Source organism: Rhinoderma darwinii, chromosome 12 (assembly GCF_050947455.1).
Source record: "Rhinoderma darwinii isolate aRhiDar2 chromosome 12, aRhiDar2.hap1, whole genome shotgun sequence".
In the NCBI taxonomy this organism is placed as follows: Eukaryota; Metazoa; Chordata; class Amphibia; order Anura; family Rhinodermatidae; genus Rhinoderma; species Rhinoderma darwinii.
Window position 1 is genome coordinate 43,802,479 of NC_134698.1, and position 16,921 is coordinate 43,819,399.

The following is a 16,921-nucleotide window of genomic DNA, read 5'->3' on the forward strand; positions in this document are numbered from 1 at the left end:
TTCCCTCTGTATATAGCGCCCCACACATCCCCTGTAGATAGGGCCACACACACCCCCTGTAGAAAGTGTCCCACACAGACCTCTGTAGATAATGCCACCCCCCTGTAGATAGCTCTCAATACAACCCCCTTGTAGATAGTGCCACCCCCTCCTGTAGATACAAGTCTGAATGCTAAACTCTGGCCACAGGTAGGGGTCTGGTGGAAAGGTGTCTGAACTATTTAACAGGTCTGTTCTAGTGTCTGAATTTTTTTCTGGTTTGGGGTCTGAAATTATTTAGAGGTCTGGTGTCTGAATTAACTTTGTTGTGTGGTTTCTACACAGATGACGTGTGTGCGGTTTGTGAAGAGAATGCAAAAACATCATCCAGGCATGCTGCGACGGTGGGAGATCTTAGAAACTGCAGCAGCCAGAACTACATTGTGGTGAGTGACTCAATGTATGAAGTGTTAATTCACGTCATGATATTTCTTAAGAAACCTAAGAAGAGAATGACAATATATGTTGCTTACTTTTGCGCATTTTCACAGGTCTGCTCTTGTATCATAAGATTGATGCATGAGCCTCCTGGTATCATTATTACTGTTCTTACTTTTAACCATACTTCTAGTGCAAGCAAGAGGAGATATATATCTTCCTTGTAATAGATCATTCTGCCTGTGTTCTCGCAGAATGCATAATATATGGAGAAATAGAAATCAGTCAGTAGAGGTGGGAAGCAAGAATCCCCAAACATGCACTGTTGGGCAGTGGGTCATGAAAATGCTTCTCTTTATTTCAAGCAAGATAAATGTGATTGCTCTAATTGAGGATAATTCTACCAATTTTCTCCTGAGAAGACAGTGGCTTGTGCTGGTGTTAAAAGCGAGTGAGGACAAATGAGAATGGTTACAGTCGAAAGAAAATGTACTTGCTAGGTTAATGAACAGGTGCACCCTAATGCAGTGCCATGTAGATAGATGCAGTGAACACATAAGAAATAAAAGTATCATCAGTACTGTGTATTTCAAGTATCACTTTTATCAAGTCTGCCCCTAACTAAATGCAAAATTCTAATTGCACTTAATGTAACAGCCAGGAGGTGACAATAGGGAGAAACAGCAAAGTTGCTGTCAGACGCCTTTTGACAGCAGCTTATGGCCTTGCAAAGAAAAACATCGGGCAATCCAACATCTGCTGTCGGGGGAGAATTGGGACACAACCATGCACATTAGATGATCGGTTGGTCCCAACAAAATTGGCAGGTTCGGCAAGCATACATCTAATGTGCACGGCCACCATAAAATTACACTTCCTTGTGGTAGGAAGTTTGAATAAAGTAAGTTTATACATAAGGGAAGAATTACACAATGACTGTTTTTCACAAAATGACAATGCAAAGTTGGGCACTATAATGCACACAATTTTTTCATTTAGAATTTTAGTTGCATACAGTTTTTGTAGCTGCTTAACAGATACCTGAGCATTGTGATCATTATTTAGCCCACAGCCCGGTTGTATAAACAAAAACAGTACTTCTGTCCAAAGTCAAATGTAGTAAAGGTCATCAACTGCTTACCCCTAACTTGAGGTGGGTGAACACATTATTGTGTTTCAGCAGCTTTTAATCGTTTTTTTGTTTGCTTTTGTTTTTTTACAGAAATGTTTGCAGACATTCCAGATTGGAACCAAGAGAGCAATATAAGGGTATGTTCACACGAGTCCAAAATGTCTCAAAATACGGAGCTGTTTTCAAGAGAAAACAGCTCCTAAATTTTCAGACGTTTTTTGTGCCACTTGCGATTTTCGCTGCTTTTTTTACGGCCGTTTTTGGAGCTTTTTTCAATAGAGTCTATGGAAAACGGCTCCAAAAACGTCCCAAGAAGTGTCCTGCACTTCTTTTTCGCGGCCATTTTTTACGCGTAAAAAAAGGCCGCGAAAAACGCTCCATCGGAAAAGAACGCCGTTTTCCCATTGAAATCAATGGACAGATGTTTGGAGGCATTTTGCTTCCGATTTTTCAGCCATTTTTTAGGCGTTTACGGCCCGAAAAACGGGCGAAAATAGGCCGTGTGAACATACCCTAAGACTTTTCCTTCAATTCTAGATATATATCTTTAAAAATATTTTAGATTTACTCAAGATGTCTCTGCCAGTGAGCTTACCTTATGCAACAGAGGCAATTATTGTGGTTATTTAACATATACAGATGTAGCCAAGTTTATCTTGACTCTGATAACTTGCTGCAGTGTGATATTACACAACAAAAAACATTGAAAAAGTCAAGTTAAAGTTTTTTTCTATTTAATACGTTCAGATTCAAGATAAAGAGTGCTACAGCTGTACTTCCTTGATGGTCAATGATAGTGTTTTATTCCTTAGGGTAAAATGGGAAGTAAGACAGATCAGTGATATTCTTTGCTATTCAGAAATATGGGTAAGCCAGTAATCTCACGTCCAGCCAAGAGATGTAGCAGTGAATAGATAAAGGGTTATGGTGGATAGATAACAGTGCTAGCCAAATGGCCCCTAAAGCAGAGCCAACCATAATGCCTCCAATACCAGCCCACACAGTGCATTCATAACCTTTACAGTCACAGTACCCATTACAAAGCCCTCATGAAGTTCCAGCCACAGTACCACCATAACAGAGTTACAAACACTGACAACCACACATGTACCTACCACCGTGCCCTCTGATCATGGTTACTTGGTCACTGCCTTAATGGTCATAGCTATAGTAAGCTTCCAGACTTTTTAAACGGAAGTCTTTTTTCCTTTTTATTCAGAAATAATAATAATAAATGTAATACGAATATTAATAATAACAATAATTCCTTAGCATTATACAACTTTTATTTTGCCTGTTGTGCTGTTATTCAAGTGTATAAAAGAATACATCTACTGTATAGTAAATAATATTAATCTTGATAAATTAAACGTAAATAAAATATATACAGCAACCCCATCAGGAAATGGCACCAATTTCATGAAATATGTGAATACAATGTAGTGCTGTAATAATCCAGACACAACCTGCATTATTTTAACGCCTTCACTCTTTCACATATCTGCTTTATTATAGCTTGCCATATGTCTGCAGTATCTAGTAACCCCGGGACAGCTGCGATCAATACTGTATGGGGGAGAAAAACCTAGAGAGTATGTATGAACTGTACACATTATCCAGAACAGTTATATCCAGCCCTATTGGACATGTTCGGACTTGTAGCCATTCGTAGTAATTTCCGTAAAATGTTCAGGGTAAGTAATGTTCTGCTATGTATTCAGAAATTATGTGTGCTGACATTCACTATAGGGTTGTTTTATTTACATCCATTGCTGTTCCTCATCCAGAATGTAAATTTTTCATATCATGAGCAGAAGGAAGAAGCTGGTTCATCTACCCTAATCCTCACTGTTAAAACTAAAATGATCCTGACCTCCCACATGGCAATCAGATTAATTCCTTCATCAATCACCACAACTGTGTAATTTACTATTTATAATCATCATTTCTCCTGATAGTGAATTATGTTTTACATTGCATGACATACAGGCGGCACTAGACCCAGCATACATTACCGCATCCATATAACGTACAGAATGCAGATAGACATTATACGTGTATTACATGTATTTTCTATTCTGCAGCATCTCTTACTAGCTGTACCATCTTCGACTACATAAACAAATCATATATTTAACTGTGATTACTAGTCATCTATATTCATTTTTCTTTCTGCTTATTGACAGTTATAGATTAGCTAATGCACCCAGCATGCAATGCTTTAGAAAAGATGAACAAAGTAAAGCATCTATTGATTACAGCAATAAACTATAGGTGAACGGAACATATCAAAGAAGAGATAGCTGTACAATCAATGCACGGGATGCTGCGGAGCTTATAATATTGCTTACGTCTTTACACTTTTTTTGTGTAATCGCTATAATATGAGGCTCCTCAAACCCCTGCTATGTAGCTCTTCCTCTTTGCCTTCCTTGTCAATTGTCTGATGCTATACTTGAACATGTGAATTATTATACTTTAATATTCTATATTACTGATATTAACCCCTTTAGGACGCAGCCTGTTTTGGCCTTGTGGCACAGCCGATTTTTTCAAATCTGACAAGTGTCACTTTATGTGGTAATAACTCCGGAACGCTTTTACCTATCCAAGCGATTCTGAGATTGTTTTCTCGTGACATATTGTACTTTATGTTAGTAAAAAAATTTGGTCGATAAATTCAATATTTATTTGTGAAAAACTTCAAAGTTTAGCAAAAATTTGCAAAAATTACCATTTTTCTAAATTTAAATGTGTTTGCTTGTAAAACAGATAGTAATACCACACAAAATAGTTACTAGTTAACATCCCCCATATGTCTACTTTATGTTTGCGTCATTTTTTTTCACGTACTTTTATTTTTCTAGGACGTTACAAGGCTTAGAACTTTAGCAGCAATTTCTCATATTATCAAGAAAATGTCAATAGGCCATTTTTTCAAGGACCAGTTCAGTTCTGAAGTGGTTTTGAGGGCCTTATATATTAGAATCCCCCAATAAATCACCCCATTTTGAAAACTGCACCCCTCAAAGTATTCAAAACCACATTCAGAAAGTATTTTAACCCTTTAGGCGTTTCACAGGAATTAAGGCAAAGTAGAGGTGAAATTTACAAATCTCATTCTTTTCTTTAATTCATTTGTAATAAAAAAAAAATCTGTAACACAGAAGGTTTTACCAGAGAAACGCAACTCAATATTTATTGCCCAGATTCTGCAGATTTAAGAAATACCCCACATGTGGCCCTAGTGTCCTAATGGACTGAAGCACCGGCCTCAGAAGCAAAGGAGCACCTAGGGGATTTTGGGGCCTCCTTTTTTTAGGAATATATTTTAGGCACCATGTCAGGTTTGAGGAGGTCTTGTGGTACCTAAACAGTCGAAACCCCCCCAAAATGACCCCATTTTGGAAACTACACCCCTCAAGGCATTTTTCTAGGGGTATAGTTAACATTTTGACCCCACAGTTTTTTTGCAGAATTTAGTGGAATTAGTCTGTGAAGATGAAAATCACCTATTTTTCTGTGGAAACATAGAATTTTTTTCATTTTTACAAGGAATAAAGGAGAAAAAGCACCCCAAAATTTGTAAAGCAATTTCTCCCGATTACGGCAATACCCCATATGTGGTCGTAAACTGATGTTTGGACCCACAGCAGGGCTCAGAAGGGAGGGAGCGCCTTTTGGATTTTGGAGTGCAGATTTTGCTGGATTGGTTTTTAGTGCCATGTCGGGTTTGCAACACCCCGGAGGGACCAAAACAGTGGAAACCCCCCAAAAGTTACCCCATTTTGGAAACTACACCCCTCAAGGAATTTTTCTAGGGGTATAGTGAGCATTTTCACCCCACATGATCTTTTTTAGAGCTAAGGTGACCAAAAAACAACGATTTTGGCACTTTCAATTCTTTATTTTTTACAGTGTTCACCGTGCGCAATAAATTACGTTTTACTTTATTCTGCCAGTCGGTACGATTACGGCGATACCATATGTGTATAGTTTTTTTTAAAGTTTTGCAGCGTTTGCACAATAAAATGACGTTTCTATAAAATAATTTATTTTCTGGGACACGCTATTCTCAGCCGTAACTTTTTTATTTTTTCGTCAAAAAAGCTGTGGGAGGTCTTGTTTTTTGCTGGACGAGTTGTAGTTTTTATTGGTATGATTTTGGGGTAAATGCGACTTTTTGATCACTTTTTATTCTATATCTTGGGAGGGGTGGTGACCAAGAAATAGCGATGCTGACATAGTTTTCCGTTTATTTTGTTTGTGGCGTTCACCGTGCGGAAAAATTAACATTATAGTATCATAGTTTGGGTCGTTACGAACACGGTGATACCAAATATGTGTACTTTTTTTTAACGTTTTCATTTTTTCCCTATAATAAATGACTTATTATAGGAAAAAAACAACTTATTTTTACACTTTTATAAAACATTTTTATTAACTTTTTTTTACTTTTTACACTTTATATTTTTGTTTATTAACTTTTCTCTTACTTTTTACACTTTATTTTTTTGACCTGCAGCTTTGATCGTTGCTAGAATACATTACACTACCTAGGTAGTGTAACGTATTCCAACTGTCAGTGTGACGTCACAGTCACTCTGACAGTTGGTCTGCGAGGATCAGCAGAGGCTGATCCTCATAGGCTGACATACATTGCAGACTTGGGGGCCGTTGTCTGGCCCCCGGGTGCCATCACAAGCATCAGGAGCCCCCACGATTTCATGGGGGCTGCTGATGCACTACAAACCCGCTACATGCGGAGATCGCAATCGAGCCCCGCATATAACGGGTTAATTGCCAAAATCAGCGGCGATGACACTGGAGTGTCAGCTGTCGGGGACAGCTGATCTCCAAGTTCCCGATGCACACTGTTGCCGACAGTGTGCCATCGGGAACGAAACAGTGACTTCCTGTCAATCTGACAGGAAGCCTATCAGGACCAGCCAAAGGTCCTGATGGGCTTCCGTCCATGGCAGACCCGGAAGCCATTGTTTGGCTTCCGTTTGCCATAGTAACTATCGGCAAACCCCGCGATTTCGGACCGGGTCTGCCGATATGTTAGAAACCCCCAAAATTCGGCGATTGCACCTGATCGCCGAATTTAAGGGGTTAATTTACCGAAACCAGCGGCAAAGGACCGCTGGTTGGCAAGAGTGGAGTGTCAGCTGTCGGCGACAGCTGACCTCCCGGTTCCCGGTGCACACTGTCACCGACAGTGTGCACCGGAAAAAACTCAGTAACTGTACGTCCTTGTGCGCTAAGACACTGGCAGAAGGGACGTACAGTCCTGGTGCGCCTAGGGGTTAAGCATTCTCTGAATTGAATGAATATTTTATAGTTGCTATTATGCAATCTACAGGTGTGTAGATGCAGAATTGGCAGTCACACCCAGGCCATGGTGCCTAAGGGGGACAAAAGTCCTTCTGCCACCTAACAAGACTCCAATATTATAAGTCGCACATAATAGATAAGGAGCCTTGTTACAGATTTTGCATAAGGGTCCAGAAGCTTCAAGCTATGCCTCTGCAAATCTAGATCTATTATCTATGAATCATAATGATATATAAACTTATTTCTAAACCCGTGATCGGGAAATACACTATACGGACATAAGTATTGGGACACACCATTTAATCATTAAATTCAGGTGCTTCTTTTAGTCCCATTGCCACAGGTTTATAAAATCCAGCTCCTAGCCATGCAGTCTACCTTTACAAACATTTGTGGAAGAATGGGTCATTCTATAGAGCTCACTGAATTTGAGCGTTGTACTGTAATATGATGCCACCATAGCAACAGGTGAGTTCGTAAATTTCTTCCCTTCTAGATATTCCACGATCAACTGTGAGTGGTATTATTGCAAAGTGGAAGCATTTAGGAACCACAGCAAGACCATATAAAGTCACATAGCGGAGTAGCCGAGTGCTGATGCGCATAGTGCATAAAAGCCACCAACGCTCTGCTGACTCAATAACTGCAGAGTTCCAAACCTCAGTATTAACATCAGTACGAAAACTGTGTCCCAGGAGCTTCATGGCATGAGTTTCCATGGCCGAGCAGCTACATGCAAGCCTTACATCACCAAGCACAATGCCAAGCAGATAGAGCAAAGCAAGCCGCCACTGGACTCTGAAACAGTGGGAACGTGTTTTGTGGAATGATGAATCACGCTTCTCTATCTGGCAGTCTGATGGACTAGTCTGGGTTTGGTGAATGCCAGGAGAACATTACCTGCTTGACTGCATTGTGCCAGCTATAAAGTTTGATGGGGGAGGGATAATGCTATGGGGGTTGCCTTCTGGGGAGGGGTCCCTTAGTTCCACTGAATAAAAATCTGAATGCTTCAGCATACCAAGACATTTTGGACAATTGTATGCTTCCAATTTTATGGGGTCAGTTTGGGGAAGGCCCTTTTATGTTCCAGCATGACTGTGCTCAAGAGCAAAAAGCAAGGTCCATAAAGGCATGGTTTCGTGAGTATGGTGTGGAAGAACTTTACTGGCCTGCACAAAGCCCTGACCTCAGCCCCATCGAACACCTTTGGGATGAACTAGAAAGAAGATTGCGAGTCAGACCCGCTCACACAACATCAGTATCTGACCCTCACAAATGCACTTCTGAATAAATGGGCAAAAATTCCCACAGACACACTCCAAAATCCTGTAGAAAGCCTTCCTAGAAGAGTAGAAGCTGTTTAAGCTGCAAAGCAGGGGGACCAACTCAGTATTAATGGCTATGGATTTAGAATGGGATGTCATAAAAGCTTCTGTATTTGCAATGTGTAAGTCCAATTGGGATTTGTATTTAGTAGGAATGAGGGTAGCTAGGCTTATGTCCCAAGTGCTGGGTGCCATATGGGGTACCAACACGTTACTCTGCCTTATCCTGAGTATTTACATACGTATTTGGACACCCCTTCTAACTATTGCGTTCAGGTACTTCAGCCACACCAATTGTAGACAGGAGCATAATATCAAGCACACAGACATGCAATCCTCATAGACAAATATGGGTCAGACTCTGATCTTAGTGACTTTAAACATGGCACTGTCATAAGAGGCCACCTTCGCCACAAGTTAGTTTGTACTATTATTATGAACTGGACGAATCTAGGATAAACAACCGCTCAGTCACAATGTGGTAGACCACGCAAACTCACAGAGCGGGTCCACGGAGGGCTGAAGCACGTGGCATGTAAAAATCGGCAATCACTCTGTAAGAAAGTTGAACAGAGTACCCCAATTTACAGTCTATTGACTGTCCACGTATCGTTTTTGTAAAAAAGTAGCCTTTCACTAGGAGGACTGCAAAGCTTTACTGACACTGACACTAACAGGGGAGGTATGAAGGATTGGCTAGGTCCAGGAAAAGCCTGGTGCTCCAGGGGATGGAGCGTGGTGATGCTGTTTTGCTTGACCACCTTGCTCAGGAGTGGACAGAGGAGAGCTCATATAAGGAGGAGACGGATATAGTTTGGTGCCTCTAGAGAGAGAGAGGGCACGAGTGAACCGCATGAGATTTTAGAACTGAATGCTGCTGTTCTGTGTAGAAGTTAGACCTGGATTTTAATGTGAGCAAGATTGTCCCTTTGCGTTGAGGTCAGGGAGACTGGAGGCTACAGCTGCAGTGATGGTGTACCGGAGATCGGGAGACATGATGTGAGCTATGATGTGGAGCTGAGAAGGCGATCTCCTACAGTTAAGTGAGAGAGTTCTTTGAGGGAAGCAGTACGGCGGCTTTGACAAGCAGAGTAAAAAGAGTTTGTCACAAAGTGAGCTAGCTATTAGTGACCATTATTGGTCTGGGGGTTGATAGATACCAATCATGAATGAGTGTGGTTTGCAAGTGTTTAGTGCGGTGAAGGCTGCAGTGTATCACCGTAACAGAATTCCAAACTGCCTCTGGAAATTACATCAGCACAAGAACTGTGTGTTGGGAGCTTCATAAAATGGGTTTAAGCCCCGAGCAGCTGCACACAAGACTATGATCATCATCAAGCATTGGCTAGAGTAGAGTAAAGCTCTGGAGCAGTGAAAACGTATTCTCTGTAGTGATGTCATATTTTACTATCTAGCAGAATCTTGGTCTGGGGGATGCCAGAAGAACACTTCCTACCAGAATGTAGAGTGCCTACTGTTAAATTTGATGGAGGAGGGAAAATAGTCTGTGGTTGTTTTTCAGAGTCTGGGCTAAGACATTTCTCTTCTGTGAAGGGTACTGTTAATGCTCTGACGTACAAAGACATTTTAGACAATTGTATACTTCCAACCTTGTGGCAACAGTATAGGAAAGGCCTTTTCCTGTTACAGCATGAATGTGCCCCAGAGCACAAAGAAAGGTCCATAAAGGCATGGTTTGAGTTTGGTGTGGAAGAACTTGACTGTCCAGCCAGAAAAAAAACAACAAAACATCAATTCATCAAGATCAGCCTATTTTCCTGCAAAGTTCATCCAGAGTAAAGCAAAAACACAATGAGGCAAAAGCCAATTTTCCTCCTAGGGGAGAAAAAAACCTTCCTGACTCAAATATGTTAATCAGAATATCACGACTATAGGGTATGTGGACCCCCGCAGCGGAGTAGCAGCTGGCCAGATAGCAGTCAATGAAAGTCTTTTAGTACAAGAATACCTAGGTAGAAGATAGGCAGACATTTGGTGTGAAGGCACTTGACATGGTGACATTTGGCGTGAAGGCACTTGACATGGTGACACTTGACGTGATGAGAAACAAGGAAAAATGGTGGGCACGAGTCTATATGTAAAAAAGTGGTTGGAGTAACAATTACACAAAAAGAAAAGGAAAGACAAATGCTATTAGAGTCGCACAACCAAAACAATTTAAGTTACTTTATTGCAATATACATGAAGAAGTACAAACAATGAGCACAGCAGCACTTAGGCTGGGTTCACACGACCTATTTTCAGGCGTAAACGAGGCGTATTATGCCTCGTTTTACGCCTGAAAATAGGGCTACAATACGTCGGCAAACATCTGCCCATTCATTTGAATGGGTTTGCCGACGTATTGTGCAGACGACCTGTAATTTACGCGTCGTCATTTGACAGCTGTCAAACGACGACGCGTAAATTGACTGCCTCGGCAAAGAAGTGCAGGACACTTCTTTGCTACGTAATTTGAGCCGTTCTTCATTGAACTCAAAGAAGTGCAGCTCAAGATTTACGAGCGTCACAGACACCTCGTATATTACGAGGAGGAGCATTTACGGCTGAAACGACGCAGCTGTTTTCTTCTGAAAACAATCTGTCATTTCAGCCGTAAATGCCTGCTATCGTGTGCACATACCCTCAAAAGGGAAAAAAAACAGCTAAAAACAATTAAAATCAAAGAAAAAAAAGAGAGCACATGTCCCTGGCCTGAATAAATGCCAGAGACAACCACTTTTACCCTATAAGAATTTAAACAGAGGAAATGTCACTTAAAGAGGCTCTGTCACCAGATTTTGCAACCCCTATCTGCTATTGCAGCAGATAGGCGCTGCAATGTAGATTACAGTAACGTTTTTATTTTTAAAAAACGAGCATTTTTGGCCAAGTTATGACCATTTTTGTAGTTATGCAAATGAGGCTTGCAAAAGTCCAAGTGGGTGTGTTTAAAAGTAAAAGTCCAAGTGGGCGTGTATTATGTGCGTACATCGGGGCGTTTTTAATACTTTTACTAGCTGGGCGTTCTGATGAGAAGTATCATCCACTTCTCTTCAGAACGCCCAGCTTCTGCCAGATCACGCTGTGACGTCACTCACAGGTCCTGCATCGTGTCAGATGAGCGAGGACACATCGGCACCAGAGGCTTCAGTTGATTCTACAGCAGCATCGGCGTTAGCAGGTAAGTCGATGTAGCTACTTACCTGCAAACGCTGATGCTGCTGCAGAATCAACTGTAGCCTCTGGGGCCGATGTGTCCTCGCTCATCTGACACGATGCAGGACCTGTGAGTGACGTCACAGCGTGATCTGGCAGAAGCTGGGCGTTCTGAAGAGAAGTGGATGATACTTCTCATCAGAACGCCCAGCTAGTAAAAGTATTAAAAACGCCCCGATGTACGCACATAATACACGCCCACTTGGACTTTTACTTTTAAACACACCCACTTGGACTTTTGCAAGCCTCATTTGCATAACTACAAAAATGGTCATAACTTGGCCAAAAATGCTCGTTTTTAAAAAATAAAAACGTTACTGTAATCTACATTGCAGCGCCGATCTGCTGCAATAGCAGATAGGGGTTGCAAAATCTGGTGACAGAGCCTCTTTAAAGAGGCTCTGTCACTACATTATAAGTGGCCTATATTGTACATGATGTGATCGGCGCTGTAATGTAGATTACAGCGGTGTTTTTTATTTCGAAAAACAATCATTTTTGGAGTTATGACCTATATTTGCTTTATGCTAATGAGTTTCTTAATGACCAACTGGGCATGTTTTACTTTTTGACCAAGTGGGCGTTGTACAGAGGAGTGTATGATGCTGACCAATCAGTGACCAATCAGCGTCATACACTTCTCTCCATTCATTTACATGGCATATAGTGATCATATTAGATCACTATGTGCAGCCACATACACACACACTAGCGTTACTCAAGTGTACTGAGACTTAATAGACATCACTGCCAACCAGGACGTGATGTCTATTCAGAATCCTGACACTTCGCTAATGTTTGTGTGTCATTTACAGCAAGGCAAGCTTAATCTCGCGAGATTATGCTGTAAATTAAAGGCCAACGTGATCTCGATGTGCTGTGCTGTAACTGACACACAAACGTTAGCGAAGTGTCAGGATTCTGAATTGACATCACGTCCTGGTTGCCAGTGATGTCTATTAAGTCTCAGGACACTTTAGTAATGTTAGTGTGTGTGTATGTGGCTGCACATAGTGATCTCATAAGATCACTATATGCCGTGTAAATGAATGGAGAGAAGTGTATGACGCTGATTGGTCAGCGTCATACACTTCTCTCCACAACGCCCACTTGGTCAAAAAGAAAAACATACCCTGTTGGTCATTAAGAAACTCATTAGCATAAAGCTAAAATAGGTCATAACTCCGTCAAAAATGATTGTTTTTCTAAATAAAAAACACTGTTGTAATCTACATTACAGTGCCGATCATATTATGTACAAGATAGGGCACTTATAATGTAGTGACAGAGCCTTTTTAAAGGAAAGTACACCCAGAAAAATCAGCATTTTAATAAATGAAAATGCAATGTCAAATATAGAATGCAAAGTCAATGCAAATAAATAAAGACAGTGGGGAAGATAGGAAAAGATGCGATTACCACACCATGCTGGTGGAATTAAAGGCAAGCACTTGTGAGGGCAAGAGTGGGGCTAAGACCCCACGCGTATCATCATTAGTACGGCTTCATCAGGAGCATCTCTCTTTGGACAAAATGCTGTATTTTATATCCCTAATGATACAATATAATCAATGGATACATAGAATTGGCAAATGAATGGAACTAGTTGTGGCTGTAATGTACATGGACAAGACTCAACTCAGCCCAAAGGACTCCATGCCTGGTTTACAAAAACACTCTCCATCCCACACATAGTTTAGGCGCGAAATCTAAACAGAAACCAGGAAGTTAACCCCTTAAGGACGCAGCCTAGTTTTGGCCTTAAGGCTCAGAGCCCATTTTTCAAATCTGACATATTTCACTTTATGTGGTAATAACGTCGGAATGCTTAAACCTACCCAAGCGATTCTGAGATTGTTTTCTCGTGACACATTGGGCTTCATGTTCGTGGTAAAATTTGGTCGATATATTCAGTGTTTATTGGTGAAAAATTGCAAAATGTAGAGAAAATTTTGAAAAAATTGAATTTTTCTGAATTTAAATGCATCTGCTTGTAAAACAGACGGTTATACCACCCAAAATAGTTACTAGTTCACATTTCCCATATGTCTACTTTAGATTGGCATCGTTTTTTGAACATTTTTTTATTTTTCTTGGACGTTACAAGGCTTAGAACATAAACAGCAATTTCTCATATTTTTAAGAAAATTTCAAAAGCCTTTTTTTTAAGGTACCTCTTGAGTTCTGAAGTGGCTTTGTGGGGCCTATGTATTAGAAACCCTGATAAAACACCCCATTTTAAAAACTAGACCCCTCAAAGTATTCAAAACAGCAGTTAGAAAGTTTTTTAACCCTTCAGGCATTTCACAGGAATTAAAGCAAAGTGGAGGTGAAATTTGCAAATTTCATTTTTCTTGCTGAATTTCAATTTTATTCATTTTTTTTTCTGTAACACAGAAGGTTTTACCAGAGAAACACTGCTAAATATGTATTGTCCAGATTCTGCAGTTTTTAGAAATGTCCCACATGTGGCCCTACTGCGCTCGTGGACTAAAACACAAGCCCTAGAAGCAAAGAAGCACCTAGTGGATTTTGAGTCCTCTTTTTTATTAGAATATATTTTAGGCAGCATGCCAGGTTTGAAGAGGTGTTGAGGTGTCAAAACAGTAGGAATCCCCCAATAGTGACCCCATTTTGGAAACTACACCCCTCAAGGAATTCATTTAGGGTTGTTGTTACCATTTTGACCGCACAGTTTTTTCACAGCACGTATTTGAATTGGGCTCTGAAATGAAAAAAATGTCATTTTTTCCAATAAAATGTCATTTGTGATCAAAATTTCTTATTTTCACAAGGAACAAAATACCCCATTTTGTTGCCCAATTTGTCCTTAGTGTGGCAATACCCCATTTGTGGTGATAAACTGCCGTTTGGGCCCATGGGAGGGCTCAGAAGGAAAGGAGCGCTATATGTTTGTTGGAGTCCAGATTTTGTTGGATTGGTTTTCGGGTGCCATGTCGCATTTGCAGAGCCTCAGAGGTATCAAAGCAATGGAAACCCACCAAAAGTGACCCCATTTTGGAAACTACACCCCTCAAGGAATTCATTTATGGTTGTTGTTAGCATTTTGACCACACAGTTTTTTCACAGCACCTATTTCAATTGGGCTGTGACATTAAAAAAATGACATTTTTTCCAATAAGATGTAATTTTTTACCAAAATTTCTTATTTTCACAGGGAACAAAATACTCAATTTTGTTGCCCAATTTCTCCTGAGTGCATCAATACCCCATTTGTGGCAATAAACTGCCGTTTGGGCCCATGGGAGGCCTCAGAAGGGAAGGAGCGCTGTGTGTTCTTTGGAGTACAGATTTTGCTGGTTTGGTTTTCGGGTGCCATGTCGCATTTGCAGAGCCCCAGAGGTATCAAAGCAATGGAAACCCACCAGAAGTGACCCCATTTTGGAAACTACACCCCTCAAGGAATTCATTTATGGGTAATGTGACCATTTAGACTCCATAGTTTCTTCACAGAACTAATTTGAATTGGGCTGGGAATTAAAAAAATATATATTTTTTCCAATAATATGTCATTTTAGCTCAAAAATTCTTATTTTCACAAGAAATAAAATACTCCATTCTGTTGCCCAATTTGTCCTGAGTGCGGCAATACCCCATTTGTTGTGATAAACTGCCGTTTGGGCCCATGGGAGGGCTCAGAAGGAAAGGAGCCCTGTGTGTTCTTTGGAGTCCAGATTTTGCTGGATTGGTTTTCGGGTGCCATGTCGCATTTGCAGAGCCCCAGAGGTATCAAAGCAATAGAAACCAACCACAAATGACCCCATTTTGGAAACTACACCCCTCAAGGACTTCATTTATGGGTGTTGTGACCATTTTGACCCCATAGTTTTTTCACAGAACTTATTTGAATTGGGCTGGGAATGAAAACAAAATTATTTTTTTCAAATAATATGTAGTTTTGGCTGAAAATTTCTTATTTTCACAAGAAACAAAATACCCCATTCTGTTGCGCAATTTGTTCTGAGGGCCGCAATACCCCATTTGTTGTGATAAACTGCCATTTGGGCCCATGGGAGGGCTCAGAAGGAAAGGACCACCATTTGGCCTACTGGGGATTTTCTAGTGCGAAGTCATGTATGCAGAAGCCCCTGAGGTACCAGAACAGTTGAAACCCCCAAGAAGTGACCCCGTTTTAAAAACTACACCCTTAAGGCATTCATCTACATGTGTAGTGAGCATTTTGACCGGAGACCTACACCCCATAAACTGTAATGTGGGTTCTCCCGGATATGGCAATACCCTACATGTGGCTGTTATCAGCTGCCTGGACACACAGCAGGGCCCAGAGGGGAAAGACGAGGGGGGATAAGCTGTGTGGAGTGCATCAGGGTAAGTAAAATTGGGGTAAATTATAAACCAAGGGATGTATGATAAATTTTAAAACACTTTCATACAGAGCTCTGGTTATTCGGGACACGTGTCACATTGATATATTGTGTCCTCCCTTACCCCCTCTTATAGCAGACTTTGCACCTCTTTTGACTTTTTCCCTTCTTGCCAGTTTGGGGAACTTCTCCTGGAAAGTGTTGCCCTGGTACGATGCGTGTGGGCTCGCTTCCAGAAGTACTGGGTGCCCCCCCTTCTTGGTCCCTAAAGATTAGGTTCTTGATAATCACCTCTTGAAATTCCAGGAAAGTTCCCGTCTGGCCTGCACATCGACGTAGCATGTACGCATTGTACAATGCCATCTGTATGATGTGCCCGGCCAGCTTCTTATACCACACCGCATGGCGCTGTAGGGCTTCAGGGCTTGATCTTACAAGTCCATCCCTCCCATGTACCTATTGTAGTCCAGGATGCAGTCTGGTTTGGGGGTGGCCTTTCTTTCATATATCCTAAACCTGTAGGTATACCCTGATGCACTCTCACAGCTTATACATCTTCACGCCATACCTTGCCCTCTTACCCGGCAGGTACTGGCGGAATTGAACCCTCCCTTTAAAATGTACCAGGGACTCATCAATAGAAATACACTTCTCGGGGGTGTATGCTTGGGAAAACCGGGCACTGGAACGGTCTAATAGGGGTCTCCGTTTATACAAACGGTCAAAACTGGGGTCATCTCGGGGTGGGCACGGCTCATTATCAGTATAATGTAAGTAGCGAAGTATTGCCTCATTTATTTATTTTTTTAGGTTCCAGTTCAGTTCTGAAGTTGCTTTGAGGGGCCCATATATTAGAAACCCCTATCAAACACCCCATTTTAGAAACTAGACCCCTCAAAGTATCCACAACAGCATTTAGAAAGTTTATGAACCCTTTAGGTGTTTCACGGGAATTTAGAGCAAAGTAGAGGTGAAATTTACATTTTTTTTTTTGTCAGAAAATCCTCTTTATACCATTTTTTTTATAACACAAAAGGATTTATCAGAGAAACGCAACTTAATACGTATTGCCCAGATTCTCCAGTTTTGAGAAATATCCCACATGTGGCCCTAGTGCGGTAATGGACTGAAGCACCGGCCTC